This window comes from Ambystoma mexicanum, chromosome 4q, assembly GCF_040938575.1.
Source record: "Ambystoma mexicanum isolate Mex_15411 chromosome 4q, UKY_AmexF1_1, whole genome shotgun sequence".
Classification (NCBI taxonomy): Eukaryota; Metazoa; Chordata; class Amphibia; order Caudata; family Ambystomatidae; genus Ambystoma; species Ambystoma mexicanum.
In genome coordinates this window covers 815,590,788-815,611,045 of record NC_090928.1, presented here as the reverse complement: position 1 = coordinate 815,611,045, position 20,258 = coordinate 815,590,788, and positions in this window count along the sequence as shown.

Here is a 20,258-nt window from a genome sequence, read left to right as displayed (position 1 = left end):
ATGTGACCACGTTAAAAAAAGGGACGAGCTGCTTCCGGCTCATCAGTCAAGACTGAAGCTGACTCCGGTGTCGTCCTTTGTGTGCCTGTCTGGCACAACACCGCGTGGTGTAGGCCCAGGGACCGGGCCCACCACGAGGCCGGCGCCCCTCCTAGGCAATGCCGACCTCCACCTATTGCGGGCCATGTGAGCATGGCAGTTGGAGACGACCCCAGCCTGGGTGCCCCCAGAGCCGGGGTTGTTGTGTGCTGGGTGACCCAAGCTCTGTGGGGGCTCCAGTGACCTGATGATCGCCGCACAGTAGGACCCGTCGGTTGATCCCGACCTGAGTGTATGGGGCTGCCGGTGACCCAGAGCAGCCCCCAACACGGGCTACTGCAATCTATTCTGCTGAGTTTTGAGGTTTCAAAACCCCTCTTAACTACATGTTATTGAACATATGTTTTGCTGTAAGCAAATGGGCCACCTCAACTGGTTAAAAATTAAATACTGAATTAGGCATGTTGCCATTTTTTTTCAACCCTGGTAAAGTTCACCACTTAAGATGCGGCTATCGACACACTCTGATTCCAAAGCTCTGATTGTCAAACTTACTTTTAGATTTATTTAATCTTTTATCAAGTAGTTGAGAAGAGTCCTTGGTGTAAGCATGTTTTAAAATATAGTTTACAGTCTACAAGTCTAGAGTTTACAAAGTTGAAAATCAGACATTAAATTTAGAAATTAAGCAGTACCTTATCAGGGATTGGAGAGACTAAAGCTGCCCTTATTTTAAAGTCTGAAGATGTTCAGTGGAGGCATAAAGCCCTACTTAGGTCACCATCTGAATTTGTCGGAATACTGAGCGATAGCAACGTTTCATTTTAACTTACTACCTTTAAACTCATGGATGGCCACTTGGCAAAAACCAATACCAAAAACCCAAACGTTGTTGCACTTCCTGCCCAGATAAGAAAGACACAGGTATGCATAAATATGCAAAACTCTGTGCATTTTATTTCATTCCTGAAATGCTTTAATGTTAGTAATTGTATTCGTGCTTTTAATCTTTCAATAAGTTGTAAAGAAGCTTGGTTTTGGCATATTGTTAATAGATTTTAAAGAGGGATTTGTGAATGCACTGCCACAAGTTGAAGGTACTCTCATGAAATAACTTTGATGACTATGATTGTTTTGAGTGACACTGGATGTCTTTTATCGCTGGTTGGTATTATTATACATGATTATTTCACTTGAGTGCATTGATATGTACAATTCAAGTAAAGTTTATACTTCTAGAATTAGGTAAGTCTCCAAAGGCTGGCCCACATGCTACACAGGAAGATGGGGCAGCCAATGTTGAATGAGGTAAGTGTTGAAAGACTGCACTGATCAACATACAGGACGGGCAGCCACTGCAGAATCTGGTAAGTGTTTTCTAGATCTGGTCACAAGCAGCAACAGGAAGTTCAGGATTATAGCAAGGAATCAAGTAAGAAGGCATGTAACCAGGTTGGTGTTCAGGATTCTGAATGAACGCCAAGCAAGGGCTTCAGTTGGGCCTGTCTATATATATAGAAGTTAGACCAAGAAGGATGCCAGGAGTTCCCAGTCTTGTGGAGAGGTCAGGACTCTTACGAGATTATGAATGAACTACACTCCAGTACAGGGTTGATTGGAAACAGTCTTCTTTGTCAAGAGTTTTATATTTGGAAGTTTTATATTTGGCAAGATGGATCGCATCATGGGTTCAAGTGGTGAGTAGGTGTTTCTGTCACCATAATGTCCCTTCCCTAGCCTACCTTACCTAGCTGAATACTTTGTTTAAAAAATGTGCACAATTCGAGTCTCTCTCCTCACACTTTCTCCTCCTACATTTTACACTCTGCCTACTCTTCCATCATCCTCTGACTTCATTTCCCACTTTAGTCACACGAATGCTAAAGAAATACTATATCTACTGATGAAGGCCACCCCCTTTGGTGCCCCATCAGACCCTCTTGCTCCTCAGTTAGTCAAGCCTTTTGCTCCTTTAGTGGGCTCTCACCTCGCTAGATTCATAAACATGTCCTAACACTGCTTTCCCTCTATTTTCAAAACGGCCATGGTCATGTCTCTCCTAAAAAAGCAAGGGACTGACCCTAATCTAAAATCTGACGTTTGCCCTGATTGCCCTGTGTCTCCTTCCCTACTTCTCTAAAGTGCTGGAAAGGGTTGTGATCATGATTTCTTAAACATTCACAACCTTCGAGACCCTATACAAGCAGGTTTACACTCCGGTTACTCCACGGAAACTGCTCTCTTAAATGTCGTCTCCAACTCCATCTCTTCTGCTAAGCACTCCAGCGTATACTGTATCCTAATTATCGTTCACCTGTCTGCTGCCTTTGACATTGTTGATCACTCTGATCTCCTTAATACTTTCTTTCTTCTTGGAATTTGCTATCAAGCTGTTTCCTAGATTGAATCCAGCTGGCACCTCACCAATTCTCTGTCTCCGAAACCTCTCTATTCACTCACTCCTCTAACTGTAGATGTTCCATAGCGTTCTGTCTTGGTTCCTCTCCTCTTTATACTCTAAACCTCTGCTCTTGGGGCACTAATCCCCTTTGGATTCTCATAACAACTCTTCACAGATGACACCCACATCTTCTTCTCTTTTCCTGAACTTTCCTCTGATCTCTCTATTAAAATGTTAAACTGTTTCTCTGACATTAAACATTGGATGGCTTTGAACTCTCTGATGTTAACCAAAATAAAGGTGCTCTTCTTTCCTGCCAAATACTCTGTCTAACCTTTTCCCCTGTCTACCCGGTTCCCACCTGAAACTCCCCCCTACTCTTCCTCAACTAGAAACCACAGTGTCATCTATAACTCGCCTCACACCTTCTCTACTTCCAACTCCAAAACTGCAATGGTGGATTGCCTCAACTTCCTAAATATTAGGGAAATCAGGCACCTCCTTCCTTTCAACACCACCAATCATCTCTTAACCACTCTTGTATCCTCTAAACTAAACTAAACTACTGTGCCAGCATTAGCTTTGGTCACCCTAACTATGCTTTCTGTCCTCTCAAGAAGATCATTCAATGTGCAACTCTTTGAACTCCCTCACTTCACACATACGTCCTTGTACCATCACCAGGCTGAGTGGCTGATGATGCAAAACAGGACCAGATTTAAAATTCTGATTTTGGTTAAAAAATCTATCCATGCAAAGGGACCACTGTATCTATCCCCATCTATCCAGCTCTACAAGCCTTCTCGTAATCTTGGCTCTGCCTCCTTGACTACCCTTGTGGCACCTCACCCTCCCTGTGCTTCCTCTCGCTTTTGCTCTTTCTCTCTTCTTGCTTCACTTGTATGGAATTCTCTTCCCCTGGACATCTGAGAAACTGTCGACACCAATTTCTTTAACACTAATCTAAAAGCCTTGCTCCTGACCTCTGAGTTACCCTTTTACCCTACCCCTCATCTGCCTTCTTGCTAACATTTTTCCCTTGCCTACTGCCATGTTCACATCCCTAACACAGCTGGATGTACCACCTACCTGCATTTACAAATGTCTAATGCTGGGTGTCCGTAATCTACGCATAGCCACCCATGTATTGTCTCTAATGACTGTTCCATTTACTTCCCCCACAAACTGATCGGAATGTCACTCAAACTTGCCCAATTGCAAGAAGCTCACTGTTCCCGTCAAATATGATTTCTTATCTGCTGTATGTTTATTTGTGTGAAAAATAACATTTTTCCGCCCTGTATAGTACATGAATAAATAAATAAATAAATCATGAGGTAGGCCAGTTGTAACCATACCCGACCCCGGACTCACCTTTGCCAGTAAAAACCTCTTGAAAGCTGTGGTAAAGATGGCAGTGACCGCTTGGGGTTGGCGTCCAGAAACGTGGACGGCTCAGGCACCTCGCCGGACCTGGTGAGGGCATGGACTAATGTAGGTATAAAAACCCACAGAACAGTATGGAGTCAGCTTTGCAACTGCTGGGAGTGCCTGGAGAGTATCCTTTGGATCAACTACCATCCCTCCTTTGTTTCCTAAAGAAGACACATATTTTGTGCTCTGTATCACACCTCACCTACCTACCTGCTTGGGTGCCAGACATGGTAAATCGTCTACCATGTGCTATTACTGCCGACATGAGTAATGGTGAGCTCCCAGAGAATTATCTTGGAGCTTTACTGTCTGCAGTCTGTCCAAAGCAGAGACACTACTCCTCCTTCACGACCTTTATTCTGTCGGTTAAAGAGACACTAATCTACCTAACGATATATGAGTTTGCCTACAGCACAGACACTAATCCTCCATATACAGGCTAGATGCTGCCTGTTAAAGAGACACTAATCTACCTGACGGCTTTGAGGTTGCCTGGAGTAAAAACTTGTTTCTTGATAAGAAATTGTCTGGAAGTGGAACACTGATCCAGTCTGCTTAAGGGAATTCACTTACAGATTGAGACATGATTCTTGGGACCGTATTCCCTTCACGGGGGAGAAACACTCCACCAATAAAACCTTTCTTTTTCTCTGGTTAAAAGCAATTGTTTTAATTCACTTCAAAATCTTTATTTGTCCACTGTACATATTAACACAATTACACAGGTCGGTCTCTTGAGTGTTTGGGGGAGCAACATATTGCAAGGCCCAGTTCTTAGGTACAAAACTAAAATTGAAATAAAGATGCAACGACTAGAGGATCAAGCGCATAGTCTACTACATTCCAATCAAGGATTACAAGGACACATCCAAGGTTTACAATAACAAGTGGATTTAGGGGTGGCCCAGGCTCAAGGAATTGATGTTCTTGTGTGTTTATTTTTACCCAGCAGGTTTGATAGCAATCTGAAGGATATTCAAGTCTTTTTCAATCAATGTCAGATCCATTTTCTTTATATCGGGCCAGATCCTTTTTGACTGATCAAGCGAAAGTAACATTTATATTGAGTAATTTCACAGCAGATGCACCCCTCTGGTCTACTCCTTTATAAATTAATCAGACTTTACAATTGAGGGCATACATAGCCAAATAAAAAACTTATCTGCAGGAACATATTGGAATGAAAGAGCATCAATGAGCTGGTACATGTATAAAAAGAATAGACTTTTTGACCTAACCTTCTGCAAAAAGCAGGGATTGGCAGAAAGGAAAGAACTACCTCTGGCCGTTCATACTTTCCTCACAATCTGAAAAATCGATCAGTACAATGCGAAGAGGGACCTGAAACATTGCAACTTAGAAGTCTTTGTTGACCATTCTCTCGGGAAGAGAAAAAACAAAGAAGAAGCAAACAACTCTGTACTCTGGAGGAAATGATCACTATTTGAGTTCCCACCCTAACACACCAATTTCTAGGAGGGCGTGGCCTGGCTCGAGCTGGACGGAAACACTTGACACTTGTATGATGTTTTGAGCCCAGCAGAGCTTACTGAAGGGTCTGTGATCATGCTGCTGTAACTGGATGCTGGGGGAAAAGCCATCAGAGTGGGCTTTTCGGGTCTGTTGTCCCCTTGTTTGGCGAGATGGCCACTGCTACGGGCTGCTGAGGCCCGCTATGCCAAGGTTATTCACAATTGAGAGCATACTACCATTGGTGACTCTGCTGTGCAAACCCCCGTGAAGGCTGATCGAGACCGGCGACCAGTCCCTCTGCAATCCCGCTGTGAAGGCTTTGGTCACGGCTGCTGGCAACTGTCTAGAACAGCGCAACATGGCGGGGGCTGTGGAGATCTACCAAGCCGTGGCAAAGATGATGCTATGCTCCACGCAGGGATGGGGAGGCTTGGGCAGCACAGACACACTGCTGGGCTGCTGACGCTCTTATCGCCCGACTACTCACACACATTTTAATAGGTGGTGAGTCCCCTATATCTGTCTATCCCCCTAGATCAGATCCCGAATTGCCTCCTCAGGCTTCATGTGGCTTCCCCCAAAGTTAAGGACGGTGTTGGATCATCCTCTATTAAGGCTAATATAAGGCCTCGAGGGATCCCCACTGATGTAGCCAATCTGGAGTTAGAGGAATATATGAAAGCTCTGTTTTGTGCTATTCTGGGGGACTCGGATGAGGTGCTCATTACGCTGGACAGAACTCATACGGTTTTTAGGAACTTTCAACAGCATGAAGGGTTGGCTCCAGAGGTGCATACTAGAACTAGGGTACACTATTTCAAATCAAGGGAGCTTATCTTACACAGAGCAATGGGTCAGCAACACCTCAGCTTCAGGGGATCAACAATTCAGTTATTTCAGGATCTATTCCCTTCATCCATCTTCAACTGACGACAAAAAAAAAAGCCATTGACCAGATGGCTGCAAAGTAAAAGAATCCAATGCAGATGTGTGTTCCCCTTTACAGTATGTTTTCACTTGATGGCACTCAGCATCACTTTTGCACACTAAAGGGAGCAGTGACCACTCTGAAAATCACTGACTCTGAGATTCAGCTCCCGAAGCAGTAGAGGATTCCGACCAGCTCCATGATTGGTCTGTAGTGCAATCCAGGCAAATCAGGTGGCAGCGGCTGCGAGAGCCTCCACTTGACCAGTGTGATAGAAGCGTTTGGATCGATGAATAAATATGTGTTCACTTGGAGCTTTTGTTTTCACTCCTAGATTTCCAAATGCTTTGCTGGCCCGCTGGTTAAAGCTGATATGATTTTGGCAAGAATACTGTTTTTTTAATGTTTTGTTTATTGTTCAGCTTGTTAGGCCACAGTTGCACTGGGCGCACGCATCCCTTCACAGGATTTGCATTTGATGGTTCCCTTTTTTGGAACTGCATTATATTGTTTTGTCTTTTATGAATATCGTTTTTGTTTGCTAGGTGGGTTCTATTTAGGCCTGACAATCCCGGGGCAGATCAAGGTTACACTATTCTGAGGTTCAGAACCTGGACATAGGGGTTGCATGAGCAGATTTCCTGGGGTGAACTCAATGGTGTTAGATGGTGCCTGCCCTTATTTACTTTTCATGGTTCTTCCCCCCTTGACCGTGGCGTTGATGTCTCTTATATTGAAGCCCTCTGGAAAACTATGATTAATTACGATGGGGCTTAAATTTATCTCCCTGAATGTCCAGGGAGTAAATTCTGCCATGAAAAGGCCCAGCATATTGATCAAAATGACACAGCTTGGCACAGATATTGCTTTATTACAAGCAACACAACTACTTAGAAAGGACTGTCTGGGGCTGTGATCTGCCTGTTTTCCCCACTAATTCCTTGCCACGTTTCAAGACAAGAAAGCGGGAGAAGCGATTCTAATAGCGAAGTCAGTTACCATTTCTAGGTTGGGGATACTCTGAGACCTTAGGGGTTGTTACATCAGTATCATTATATAAATTGCTGGGATGAACTTGACATTGTTCTCAATGTATGGGCTTAATCAACAACATGACCAGTTCTATACAGATCCATTAACTAAGGTGGTCCACTTTCAGAAGTGGGACCTAGTTAAGGGTGAGGACTGGAATGTATCACTCTTTGATGATCTAGATCGATCCAGAGCTAGCTCATCAGATAGATAAGGCTGCTCCCTCTCCTTAACTCAAGCCATAGAAGACCTGCAGCTTGTAGATGCATGACAGCACCTTCACCCCATGGTGAAGGATTACTCCTTTTTTTCGCATGGCTATCGTATATTTTCCAAAATTAGATTATTTCTTAATTTAACATTCCCTCCTGTCACAGGTCCTAGACTCAGAGATTGAGCTCGCATCATCCTCAGACTTATCTCTGGTCTAGGTGCGGACCTCATTTCATCCCCAACAGATGCATAAACCATATAGATGGCAGACAAATGACTCCCTTTTTCGAGATCTGATCTTCCATGCCACTATCTCAACCTGGATCTCCCAATTTCTTGAACAAAATTGTACGGCAGGTATATCCTTTGACATGGTCTGGGAGGCTTTTAAACCTATAATTAGGGGACACAATATTTATCAGAAAAAGAAGGCTCATCAAGTTGATATTGAGGGGGGAATTTGCATGTTGGAAACCCAATACAAACAATGTAGCTACAGAGAGGTGTATAGATAGCTACAGTTGGCCAGAGCAGGATTGAAGGCGCTCTGGGCGTCCACAATCTCCTCTCAGTGGCTCCAAACTAAACCTTATTACTTCAGTACTTCTAACAGGGTTTTACATCATTTACCTTATATGTTGAAGGCCCACCAAACTCGAAACACAATATGATCACTTCAATGTGATGATGAATGGGTGACAGAAGACAGAGGCAGGAACACTCTGCACTCCCTCTCAGTTCTGCAGAGACTTATTTGACACATAAAATCTTGACTCGGATCTCCAACGTACCTTTTACAAGAGCTTGCTCTCCCTAAGACCGCAGCACAGCAACGAGAGAGGTAGGAAACCCAAATATCCCCTGAGGAGGTTTTTACAGATTATTAGGGGCCTGGCTGTGAATAAAGTGACAAGCCCAGATGGCTTCTCAGCTGCTTTTTATAAGCTTGTTGCAGCTTCACTGGTCCTGCACCTAGCCACCCTACTGAGCAGCTTCTTGGCGAGGGATATGGTTACACCATCCATGGGTGACTCCACCTTATCTTAAATATTGAAACCGGGAGAGGATGCATCCATATGCACCTCTTACAGACTTATCTCAGTACTCAACTATGATCCCAGGATGAATTCTAAAGTACCAGCGAAAAGACTACCGTCCTTATATCATATAGATCAAACAGGCTTTATTCCCGGTCAACAGATCCATGATAATATTTGTAGGGTCATTGATATTATAGACTGGACTCATAGGCACAACACCTCTCTGGTCATGTTGTCAGTTGACGCTGAGAGAGCCTTTTCTCATACACCAGGAAGATGTTGAATATCTTTGGGTTTGGGCCTAATATTTTTAAATGAGTTTTGGTGAACTATGTAAACCCCATGATGAGGATCAAAATGAATGGTCACTTATCTGACTTGGTTCCCTTGACCAGGGGCACCCATCAAGGCTGCCCCTTATCACCACTCCTGTTCGCTTGGGTCATGGTGCCCAACGCACTACATGTTAGATTTGATAACCTCATTGAGGGTGTGAAGATACATCTGGTCCACCATAAATTCCCTCTTAATGTGACCGACCCAGATAACCTGTTTTTTTTATGCATAACTCAGCTACGTCACTACCAGATATAGTCTCCACCTTATTATTGTTTCGTCAGGTCTCCAGGTTTAAAATAATGTATTCAAAATCACACATTTTAAATATAATGGAGCTGGAAAGGGTGGTTGAGTCCATGAGGGCTCAATTTGATTTTCAATGGAGCCATGACTAAAGCCATTCACCCTTGTTTCATATTAATCTTTCCCCCCATTGTAATCAGCTCAGGGAGGTTCTAGAGAGATGGGCCCGACAGGAGCTCTCATGATTGGGAAAATTGACTGCAATCAAAATAACCTTCTTGCCTAGGCTCCTCTGTCTAAGGCAAACCTTGGTGTTAACAAAGAAGATTTTGTGAAAACTACAGGCTCAGGTTGTGCAGGTTATCTGGGTCAAGAAAGCCCCTGGAGTTTCCCAACACACTATGTTAGCTACGGAGATCAATGGATGGCTAAGGGTACAGCACCTGGAAAGTTATTATTATGCAACCCAGCTTTCCCCCTGTCTTGAATCCATTTGCTCAGCTGGTTAGAAACAATGGGTAGAGATTGAGAGGGACAGATTAGGGACGCCATTGCATGAACAGTGCTGGATCCACCGCAAGAGCACAAGCTACCCCAGCTCAGTATTACCTGCCCCTAACGCATTATTGAGGATTTGGGATAGGGCAAATAGGAGGTATAACATACCCACATTACCTTCCCCACTTACCCTGGTTCCACTGAACAAAGCCTTCCCACCTGGCCTTACTCCAGGGACCTTTTCACAGTGGACAGCGGGAGGATTGCGAAGAATAAGTCAATCATTTGGAGATGGGCGGGCACTTTTCTTTCAAGACTGTCAACAATCTTTTCTTCTTCCAGACATGGCGAAATACACCTACATACAGTGGGAGTAGGGATACCACTAAATTTGAAGATCTTTTTTTAGGCGACCGCTCTGTCTGAAAAATGTCCACTTTTAATGGAATCCTTAATGGTAAACGCTTTGGACCCCCTCATATGGATCCTTGGGAAATCAATATTTTCATTTATATCAATGATCTAACATGGTTAAAGGTTTGGACTAGGGCCCCCAAATCATCCTGCTGTGTACAGTGGAGACAAAATAGCTACAAACTTGGTATCTCACCCCTGTGCATCTTCATCAAATGCACTCTGCCACCTTGCCTACTTGCTGGCGATGTGAGCATGTTTTGGGCTCCTTCTTTCACATTTGGTGGTCCTGTCACCTAATTCAGCAATACCTCAATGACATTTTACCTCACATTAAGAGAATCACAGCAGTGGATCTACTCATGCATCCTTTAACTATCCTGTTGGGAAATGTGCTTCTTGGTTGGGTATTTAATCTTTCTGGCAAACATGCCCAGCTTGTCTTCTAGTGGTGGGCAGAATAAAGTTTGCACACAACTGGGGAAGACATCCCGGAAAACTGCGAATGGCGGAGTAGAAATGGTTTTCCTTAGCTATGAACACAATTGATGCTACCAATAAGGGGGAGATGTATATATGCCTTGAGGCCTGTCATCCATTTAATGAATTTGCACAACGCAATGACTTCCTGATGGTTCTCTTCAAACCCCAGAATGTGGTAGCTTTCACAATGGTTTAAATGTGCATTGTCCATTGGTATAATGATGTACTTGTATTGGCCCTTCCACACTGTAAACCAGTTGCCCAACTGCGGATCCTGCTCCCTAACATACATATATGTCACATCTACACCTCTAAGGAAATGCACCTGTTCCGTGTATCGAGATTTCAACCTGTGTTTTTATTATTTTGTCACGTTCTCTTTTCATCAGATGTTATGGATCAACTTAATAAATGCTATTTTCTGAATTGTTCAACACAGTAGCTGTAATCCTAGCCATGTTTGTAAAGATTGTTAGTGTAACAAAGTCCTGGCAGGAGAATATACCAAGTGAAATTAAGTTCATGGTTTTGGGTATCAAAATCCTGGCAGGAGAGTATACCAGGTGAAGATAAACTGGGTGTACCGTGACTTTGAGACTATGAAATATTGTGTGAAATGCTGAGAGAAGGATCTCAAGAAGGACAATATCATTATGGTATTGAACTATGAACAAAGTGAATATATGAAAAGAAATGTCCTTAGAAAGAAGTGTACCCCTTTGGATATGAGCTGAAGAGAACTTGGGAAAGGGAGCAATTTCCTTAAACAAAGTGAGTACACTGAGAGGAGAGAGAAATCCTCTTGGAAACCTGGTGATTCTGGTTGGAACTGATTGTTATATTACAAAGAGTCTGAAGAAGAAGGTTCTTTCATACAACTGTGAACCTTGTCTGTGTAAAAACCTTTTTGTTAAATTTGAACTTTTGTGTCAAACTTTGAGCAGCTGAACACTTCAAGAAAGCAAGAGACATTGTAACCTTTTCACCCTGGAGTTACTTTAGAGTGTGAGGGCCAGAATAGGACGATGTACAAAGGATGTACTTTTTGTTTGGACATCTTGAGATTGAACAGACCCATTCATTTTGGGTGAGGTAGGTACATTCCTCCTAGATTAGGGTTAGTGAGGCATTTTCCAACCCCCACTTGTTTTAACAAAATGTTTAGTCACAAGCATGTCTCCTCTGTGTCTGTGTCACATTCCTGTATTCTCACAATGCCTAGATATGCCCTTTGGTTTCTGCAATGTGCCTGCTTCTTTTCAGAGATTTGTTGATGAGACTTTACAGGATTATCAAGCACAGTTAATGATGATTAACCTGGACAGTATTTTGATCCTCTTCAGCACTGCATCTAAAGATATACTCCACATCCAAAAGGTACTCCAGAGATTATGAGACACACAACTAATTGTGAAATTATCTAAGTTCTAGTTCCATGTAACCCGAATAACCTTTTTGGGATATGTCGTTTCACATCAAGGAATTGAGGTGGATCCCAGCAAAGTAGAAGCTGTCCTCAAATGGCCCTTGCCCAGAGATGCAAAATCCAAACAACGATTTATGGATTTGCATCCTTTACCAGAGATTTGGTACATGATTCTCAGAGAAAACTGCCCCTATCACCAAATGCCTACGGGGCCAAGAGAATTTTTTATTGACTCTGGAAGCAGAGAAAGCATTCCAGGAGCTAAAGAAAGCATTTATATCAGCTCCTATTTTCAAGACCCCTGATTCTGAGCATCCTTATTTATTAGAAACAGATGCACCAGATGTGGCACTTTGAGCTGTTCTATCCCAGGAAGAGAGGCAGACAGGGGCAAGGTACCTGTAGCCTATTTTTCCTGACAATTGACATCCTCTGAAAATAATTACACTATTCTAGAAAAAGAAATACTGGCAGTAAAGGAAGCTTTTCAGTAATGGTAACATTTGCTGGCAGGAACCAACAAGACTATATTTGTTCTAACTGATCATAAGAACCTACAACATCTAAGAACCCTTCAAAGTGTAAATTAGAGACTGGCCAGGTGTTACTGTTTTTTCATGCTTCAGCTTTGTGATTAGTTATATTTCTGGCAAATGAAATAATAGAGCTGATGACCTGTCCCACAGATATGAGACTGAAAAGCCATCCATACCACCACCCTCTTTGTTTTCAGCACAACACTTCTTGGCAATTATAAATGTTCCGACCTTTCTGGAAAGCATAAATACAGCGTATACCGACTCGAGTACTGATTCAGTGAAACAAGGTATAACAGGTCTACAAACGATGGATGGTTTGTAGTTCTGAGAAAACAAGCTAGTAGTGTTTCTTCCTGAAGCTCAGGAACAGATACTGCAGTGATGCCAGGCTCATAAGATTGACAGACATGGAGACCAATATAAGACATTGCATTTGGTGAAAATATATGTCTAGTGGCCAAAGATGTAAGAATATAGTAGGAGACTTTATCATGCAGTGTATAGTGTGTCAACGAATGAGAGATGATAGAAACAAGAAAGCCAGGAAACTCTGCCCCTTGCCCATATCTAATGTTCTGTGACAATCAATTGTGATGGATTTTATTATAGACATACCCTTGTAGAGGATAAAACCTGCATCATGGTTGTGGTCAACTATATGACAAAGATGCCACACTTCAAACCCAGTACTCTTCATACCCAGGACTGGGTCATTATTATTTGATGGTCGTAGCATGCTCCCATCTTTAAATTTAGTTTTAGATTTTTCAAACCCAATTGAAGTTCAATAAACACCCTTGAACTGTGATCACTTGTGGCTGTCTTACTGTTTGATACCAGGCCTTCCTTACAACACTACCCTGTTATTTTGTGCAGGCACCCTCTATCCTTAGGCGATTCCAGGGAAATTACATCAGGTGAACCTACCAGCAGCTAGAAACTGTGTTAAATTAATGAAAGAGGTACAACATAAAGTGCACCTCTATATATTACAGGCTAAGAACAGATATAAAGAACAAGCAGACAAAAGAAGAAAAGAGGCCCCCAACCTTTTACCTGGTAATGCCATTTGGTTATCAACACAAAACATATACATCACTAAAACCTGTAAAAGTTTGTCTCCCAGGTTTTCCGGTCCTTTCCTAATAAGCATACACATTAGCAAAGTGGCTTACAAGCTGAAGTTGCTCACAAATTGGAGGATTCATCCAGTGTTCCACACTTCACTGCTAAAACCAGCTACCATAGATGCACCCATTGAACAGTCCTTCCTGCAATTGCAATGAGATTCAAATGCAAAAAGTGAAATAATCAGAATATGTGAGTCTTGAATCATTAGAGGTCAACTCCAATCTTTGGGAGTTATTCCAAGTTGAATAGGTCCTTGGAAGGTTCTTACATTGTATCTGCTGCACGTTGGTTCAGAGAATATTATTAGAGAATGCAAGACAGTCCAGGTGCACAATGGTGGAAAGCTTGAGGGTGAGTTCCTCAGGAAGTGAGTGATTTAATTAAACCTTGCCCGATACTCTTTCATTATAGAAAAACGTTTTGGAAGCTGTTGGAAAGATGGCGGCAACCACATGGGGTTTGCATGCGGAAATGAGGATGGCTCAACCACCTATCAGGACCTAGTAAGGGTGTCGGCCTACATGGGTATAAAAACGCTGCTGTCAAGTATGTTGTTGACTTTGCAACTGCTGGGAGTGCCTGAATAGTACAACTCTTTTGTTCGACTACCATTCTGCGTTCCTTTCCTGATGAAGACACCTATTTTGTGCTCCTTATCACGCCTTGCATACCTACCTGCTTGGGTGCATACATAGTAAGAATCCACCGTTTGCTGTTACTACAAACATTATTAACAGTGAGCTCCCAGTAAAGTATCTTGGAGCTGTACTGTGTTGAACTCTGCTGTTCACTCTTGGAGTCTGCCCACAACAGAGACACTATTCCTCCTTTAATGGCCTTAATTCTGTCAGTTAAAAAGGCACTAATCTACCTGATAGTTTTTAGGTTGCCTGGAGTAAATACACTAATTTGTTTGAAAGTGCAGATCCCGGGTTGTGATTCAGTGGTCACGTAGTCTGCCACACATCATGGAGCTAGTAGGGTGGGTTTGTGATTCAAAAAACACACGTGCAGAGTGGTAGTTTAAAATAGGAATTTGGGCCAGTGCACCTATATTATTGGGTAAAAGGGAGAACTCCCAGGCAAGCAGAGTGGGTTTCTAGGAGTTTGCAGACATTGAACTCATGGAAGGCCCAACTCCCTCCCAATTCCAAGTGGAACATCAGTCCAGACAAGCAGCAAGTTCAACTGAGGTTTATTACAATTCCAGGCACAGCGCAACAAACTCTGGCTCGCAGGCCAGTTGTGATGGCATATTACGTCACCAGTGCATCACACCCTTGGCCCTTCTCCAAAAACCTATTCTCACTCCGGATAGGATGTTGAGCGGTAGTCCCCAATGAGTAGCCCCCATAGAGGTTATTGGATTGGGCATAGCCATTTCAGGAGTCTGACCTGGTCCATCACTGAAAACTGCTACTTACTAAATGTTACTGTGTGTGAACCCAATGATTGGTCGGTGACCCCAGCTACCCACCCATAGGGCCATAAACTGTGATTGGCTGATTTGTGAGCCCCCTGGCATGGGACACAATCAATCCCCACCAACCATTGTCTGGTCATTTAGACGGCTGCACTTCTCAGCCACCAATTCTTTGGTCACTCTCAGCTCAGCTGGGTCACGTGGTCAGAGACTGAGTTTGTGAGCTCTGGAGCTCTGATTTATTCTGTATTTGAGGAGAATGATGCTTCTCTACTGCCGGTGTTACTTCTGTTCAGGTTAAAGAATGTCGCTTTGCAACAGTGCAACCTTGTCAGTGGCCTCATTCCTCACTGCAGTAGTTCTGCTTGCACAGCATTTGACGGTCTTCAGGTATTTTGAGATGGTTATGGCTTTAGCCATGGCCTGGTTTTCTGTGTGTATGCCTTTTGTATATTGTCCACAGGTTAGTGCGTTATGGCTCGGTCGGGTCCCTTGAGTGCTCCTGCCATTCCATGGTGTTATTTGCAGTAAGCATCTGCAAGCATGTAAATGTGATATTCATGCTTCTGATGTTTCTACGTTGCTGCGATAAGCTAGTGGCAAAAAAAACGTGCAGACAGTATATGTATGTCACCATCCTCATAGAACTGTATGAATGTATTCTTTGTGTGTTTGTGTGTGTGTGTGTCCTGAATGTGCCTATGGCACGTGTGTTTCATGTCTGACGCTGCTAGGTGATGTAGTATCTAACGACTTTAGGCATGGCTTCTCAGCGCTTTAATTCAATTCTGTCCATATAGCTGTCCTTGGTACCGTCTTGTGCATCTTCGTCCACGCTGGGTAATGTCTGTATTGCTCCGGGTTGTAGGGACGGCTGAGAAGATAATTCTCATAGTACTTGTCGATCGTGGGTGCAGTGGCGGTTGGTGTGAGCTTGTGCTATCGGTGGCCATATTGTCCTTGGTTCTTCTTTCGGTTGGGGTGTCTTTCAGGACAGAGGTTTCAGTTCAATCTCCTCTCTTCAATTGTATTAACTAGCATTGTTAGTTGCTGCAGGGAGCAAGAGGACTGCCATATTGGGGCCAGTTAGTGTTGAAACATGTAGAAGTATCATGGTTTAGCTAAAGGCTGCAGTATCCGTTTAATTGAATTTTATGTTCACTGTTGGCCAGAGAAGCTCATGGAGTGAAGATCATGATGGAACGGGATGCCAGATTCCAATTAATTGTTGCAAATGAGTATTTTCTCAAGGCATGAAGTTGCTCTCCAGACATCAGATGTCTTCCCAGAAGAGAAACTAATGAATACACAGCAATTGCGAAGGACACAGTGCGAGGCAAAATGGTACTCGGATCATGGCAATGCCAAAATATAGCGGGGAGAAACATCGCCCCTCGTAATCACGGTGCATTTGGATCAGGAGTAAAAGTGTGTGGCAGAATGAATAAATAGAAAGAATTAATTTCTAGCAGCAGGGCTGCACGCATGTTTTTGTCATGCAGCTGATCATCGTGAGAAGATAAATAAAAGGTTGGCACATGTATCAATGCGAAGGGTACAGAGCAAGTAGGGGTGTTTGGTGAGGAATGAGGGAATCCAATCAGGAGACGTGAATTTCATGTTCCAATGGCTGCAACATAGTTTTGTCCTGGCTGATTTTCACACATAATAGCATTGGTTGGCTTCGGTGAGATGCTACTACCCGCACAGTCTCCAACAGAGTGGTTCAATTAGCATCAAGCATTTTATCACCTTGCGCTATGAAGGATGCCAGCCAATCAAAATGCCAAGTTTTGCGCTGACCATTAGAGTATGTTATCGAGTTCTTTAGATCATTTCATGTATGCGGTCCTTTAGGGGGTCGATGACCAGCAGCCAATCAACATGTTAGAATTATACTAATTGTTGCGTTTGTTGAAAATGAAATTTTTGATTTAGGGTTTTCCGCTTTAAAAGGTGTAGCCCTGAAGAGGCAATTTGAGCAAATGGTTTCCAGTTCGGTTCCAAGGATCTGACTGTCTTTTCACCCAGCTGTTTTTGTTTCATGAAACTTGTATTTTATTTACTTGCAACTTGTACACTCAATTTTTGACTACTTTTGGATTATTTCTTGGATTACTTATGGGACTACACCATTACATATGAAGGACTCAGCAAGATCTCCAGTTCGCTGGTGAGATTGGAGGCTTCCTGCCTCACACCTTGGTGGCATGGTACTGGCCTGCGGAGACCGGATTGAGTGCACTAAACCAGGAAGTTTTGCAAAAGCTAGCTGAGTTTCCCAAAAGTATACCTGATCTTGTGGACTGACCACAACCCAGACGGTGCAGGCATTTGAGAGGGGAGACTCAGTATCGAGGGGACTCAGAGGTCCTGAAGCACATGAGTGTACCAGTGGTTGAAAAGATGACATTGTGCATGTTTTTGTTCATTATTATATTGGTTGCGAAAGTGGATTGAAAGTGATTTCCTCCTTTAGGGGAAAAGCCAGCGCTGTGTAGTATTGTAAGAGATTTGATGAGATATTGAAGGTAACCCCCCTGTTGGGAGGAAATATGATTTCATGAGTAGAATAGAATTGCAAACTTGTTTGGGAACTCCTTTAAGGAGAGGAAAGGCAGTGCTGAGTAGAGATAGAATATTCATTTTTGTTGGCTGAATGAGTGGGACCAGAAAATATAATTGTTGTATATAGGATTGCATTTTGCTTTGTGTAGGTGAGGAGATTTATGTTGGTAGGAGTAAAATGATTTTGTTGTAAGTGTTGAATTATTGTATTAGAGCTGTTAAGGTTGGGTGAGTATAAGTGTGTTTGGGAGAGTGAGGGTTGTTTTGATTGGATTGGGAAGTGGGAACGGTGTGTGGTGAATGGAGGGTGAGAGTTGAGTGGGTATTGAGACTAGCTGGAAATTGGAGATTTTCAAAATTGTTTTGGGGGAATTGGGGCACTGTTGTGATACTGTTGAAGTTTTTCCAAATTGGGTAATTACAGTGCTGCATAAACAAAGGGATACATGACCCTGTTTGAAAAGTGTGGTAAACATGTTTGAACAATGTGGTAGACCTGCAGCAGGGATGGGTGGAGTTAATTGGTAATACAGAAACCCAATTGGTCGATTTATGCAGTAAATTGCCACAGTATTGAAATACAATAGTAAAGTACCACATAAAGTGGGTGCAGGACACGGCAGGAAAAATGTTCAAATCGTGGCCCAGAGAAGGTAGATTGAAAAGGGAGATTTTGGAGAACATGTACTATTTATTGGCCACACACAAAGGGAAAACACTGAAGAGTAGACAAAGCATATTAGCATGTTTGAGGAGGAGGAGGAAGCTCCCACCAAAATAGCAGCTAACAGTAATTACACCATCGGCTCACCCCCATATGGGTTCTTTCTGGCATTGCAACACATGGCGGATTACACCAATCCCTGTTAAGTACCTGTAGCGGCTGATCAAAATGGGGCAACCAGGAAGAAAATAGGGGTTAGTACAACTACCACAGGGCACCTCTAGTAACAGAACTACTTCCCCCACAGCAGCATACACTGTTAGGAGCACAATACTTTCAGAGATAGGGAAGAACACACAGGGGCAGATAGAGGAAGTACTGGATAAAGCATAGGGAGGATGGGCAATGAGCAGCGGTCACACCAGACACGTGGTCAACAGGAAAAATTGTATTTAAAAAATACAGTAAACCCAATAATACAGTAAAAGCAGAAATCACCACTTTAGAACCAGTGCATGTTGAATCCACAGATGAAGTTGGTCAAGTAGAGGAGGATGAAGGGGAGGAGGAAGCATGAGGAAAGGAGAGAGAGAGAGAGAGAGAGAGCGAGAGAGAGAGAGAGAGAGAGAGAGAGGGGGACTGGGTTTTGTCCAAGTTTTGTTTGTTTGTTTATTAATGCATTTTGTTCACCGGACCCAAAGGTGTCAGGGCACAGAGGTTACAAGATAATTTGCAGCTTAAGTGAATTGGGAAATGACAAACTAGGATAGCAGTAGCAAGCAGCTCAAAGGGGGACAGCATTTCATAGCCTCAGAAGCAGGTCCCTCCATTACAGAAAGGTTGTGGGGGACCACAGTATGTACCATTGCTAAATATGGGTAAGGAAAACGTAATGAACTACTTACCATCTCGCACTGCAGGGGCATGCAAGTGGATCTATGTCCTTAAGTAAGAGACAGCTGGGGTTACCCTGGATATAGGTAATATGAAAAGCATATTCACTTCTTTAATTGGAGAGCAGGCAGATGGAATTTGGAAACAGGCAGGATATAACAAGGTGACGTTGAGCAGTAATGCCCATGACAATGCGCCATTGTCTGGAAAGTGTTAAGGGATATGTACCCAGACTCCTCAGACATGCAATTCATTTCAGCACGCACAGGACCCCCCATTATACATATATCAAATAAAGGAGATGTGTATGTTGGAGATGCAACAGCCATGGGATAGGAACATTCCCGTCTTCTATCACAAACGTGGCGCAGAGTCAGGAAAGGTGGTAGGAATTGAGACAAAAAAGGATGGGCCAATATACAAGCAAGCATAGTACACTACTGCTGAGAGAAGCAGGAGAGGGAGAACAAGAATACAAAGCACACACTAAATGCATGAGCAAAGCTAGTGCAAAAGAAATTAGCTAAATTCAACATGGAAGGGGCCGTTCTTATAAACACCGCTCCAGGATAAACCATGCTCAGGGCCACGCAGGGGGTGGGCACAACCTGGGTTCATACAGCAGGAGCGGTATTATCCACAGGGGAATGAGTATGTCCAGCAGGGAGTTTATTACCCTCAAGGGTATTATCTGCAAGAGTGGTACAGTCTATAGGTTGGATTTTACCCACAAGGAGGACATTTTCCATAAAGAAGGGGACATTTCCAGAGAGGGAGGGAATTAGGATATGCAGGGACAAGACCCAGGTTTGGAGGTTCGGTTTTATCTGTGGGAAGGTGGGACACTTTGCTAGAAAATGTAGGAGTAGGCCACAAGCACTGTAGGGCCAGGGTGGACCCCTAGCATATCAGACACCTACCTGTGCCCCAAAGATTTAGCCCCTTCTGATTCAAATTCAGCCACAGTTGCATCCCCTTCCGATTCAAATACAGTCACAGATACAGCACCCCCTGAGGCAAATACAGCCATGGATGGAACAGATGAAACCCCATAGCCAGAGATGCAGCCCCCACAG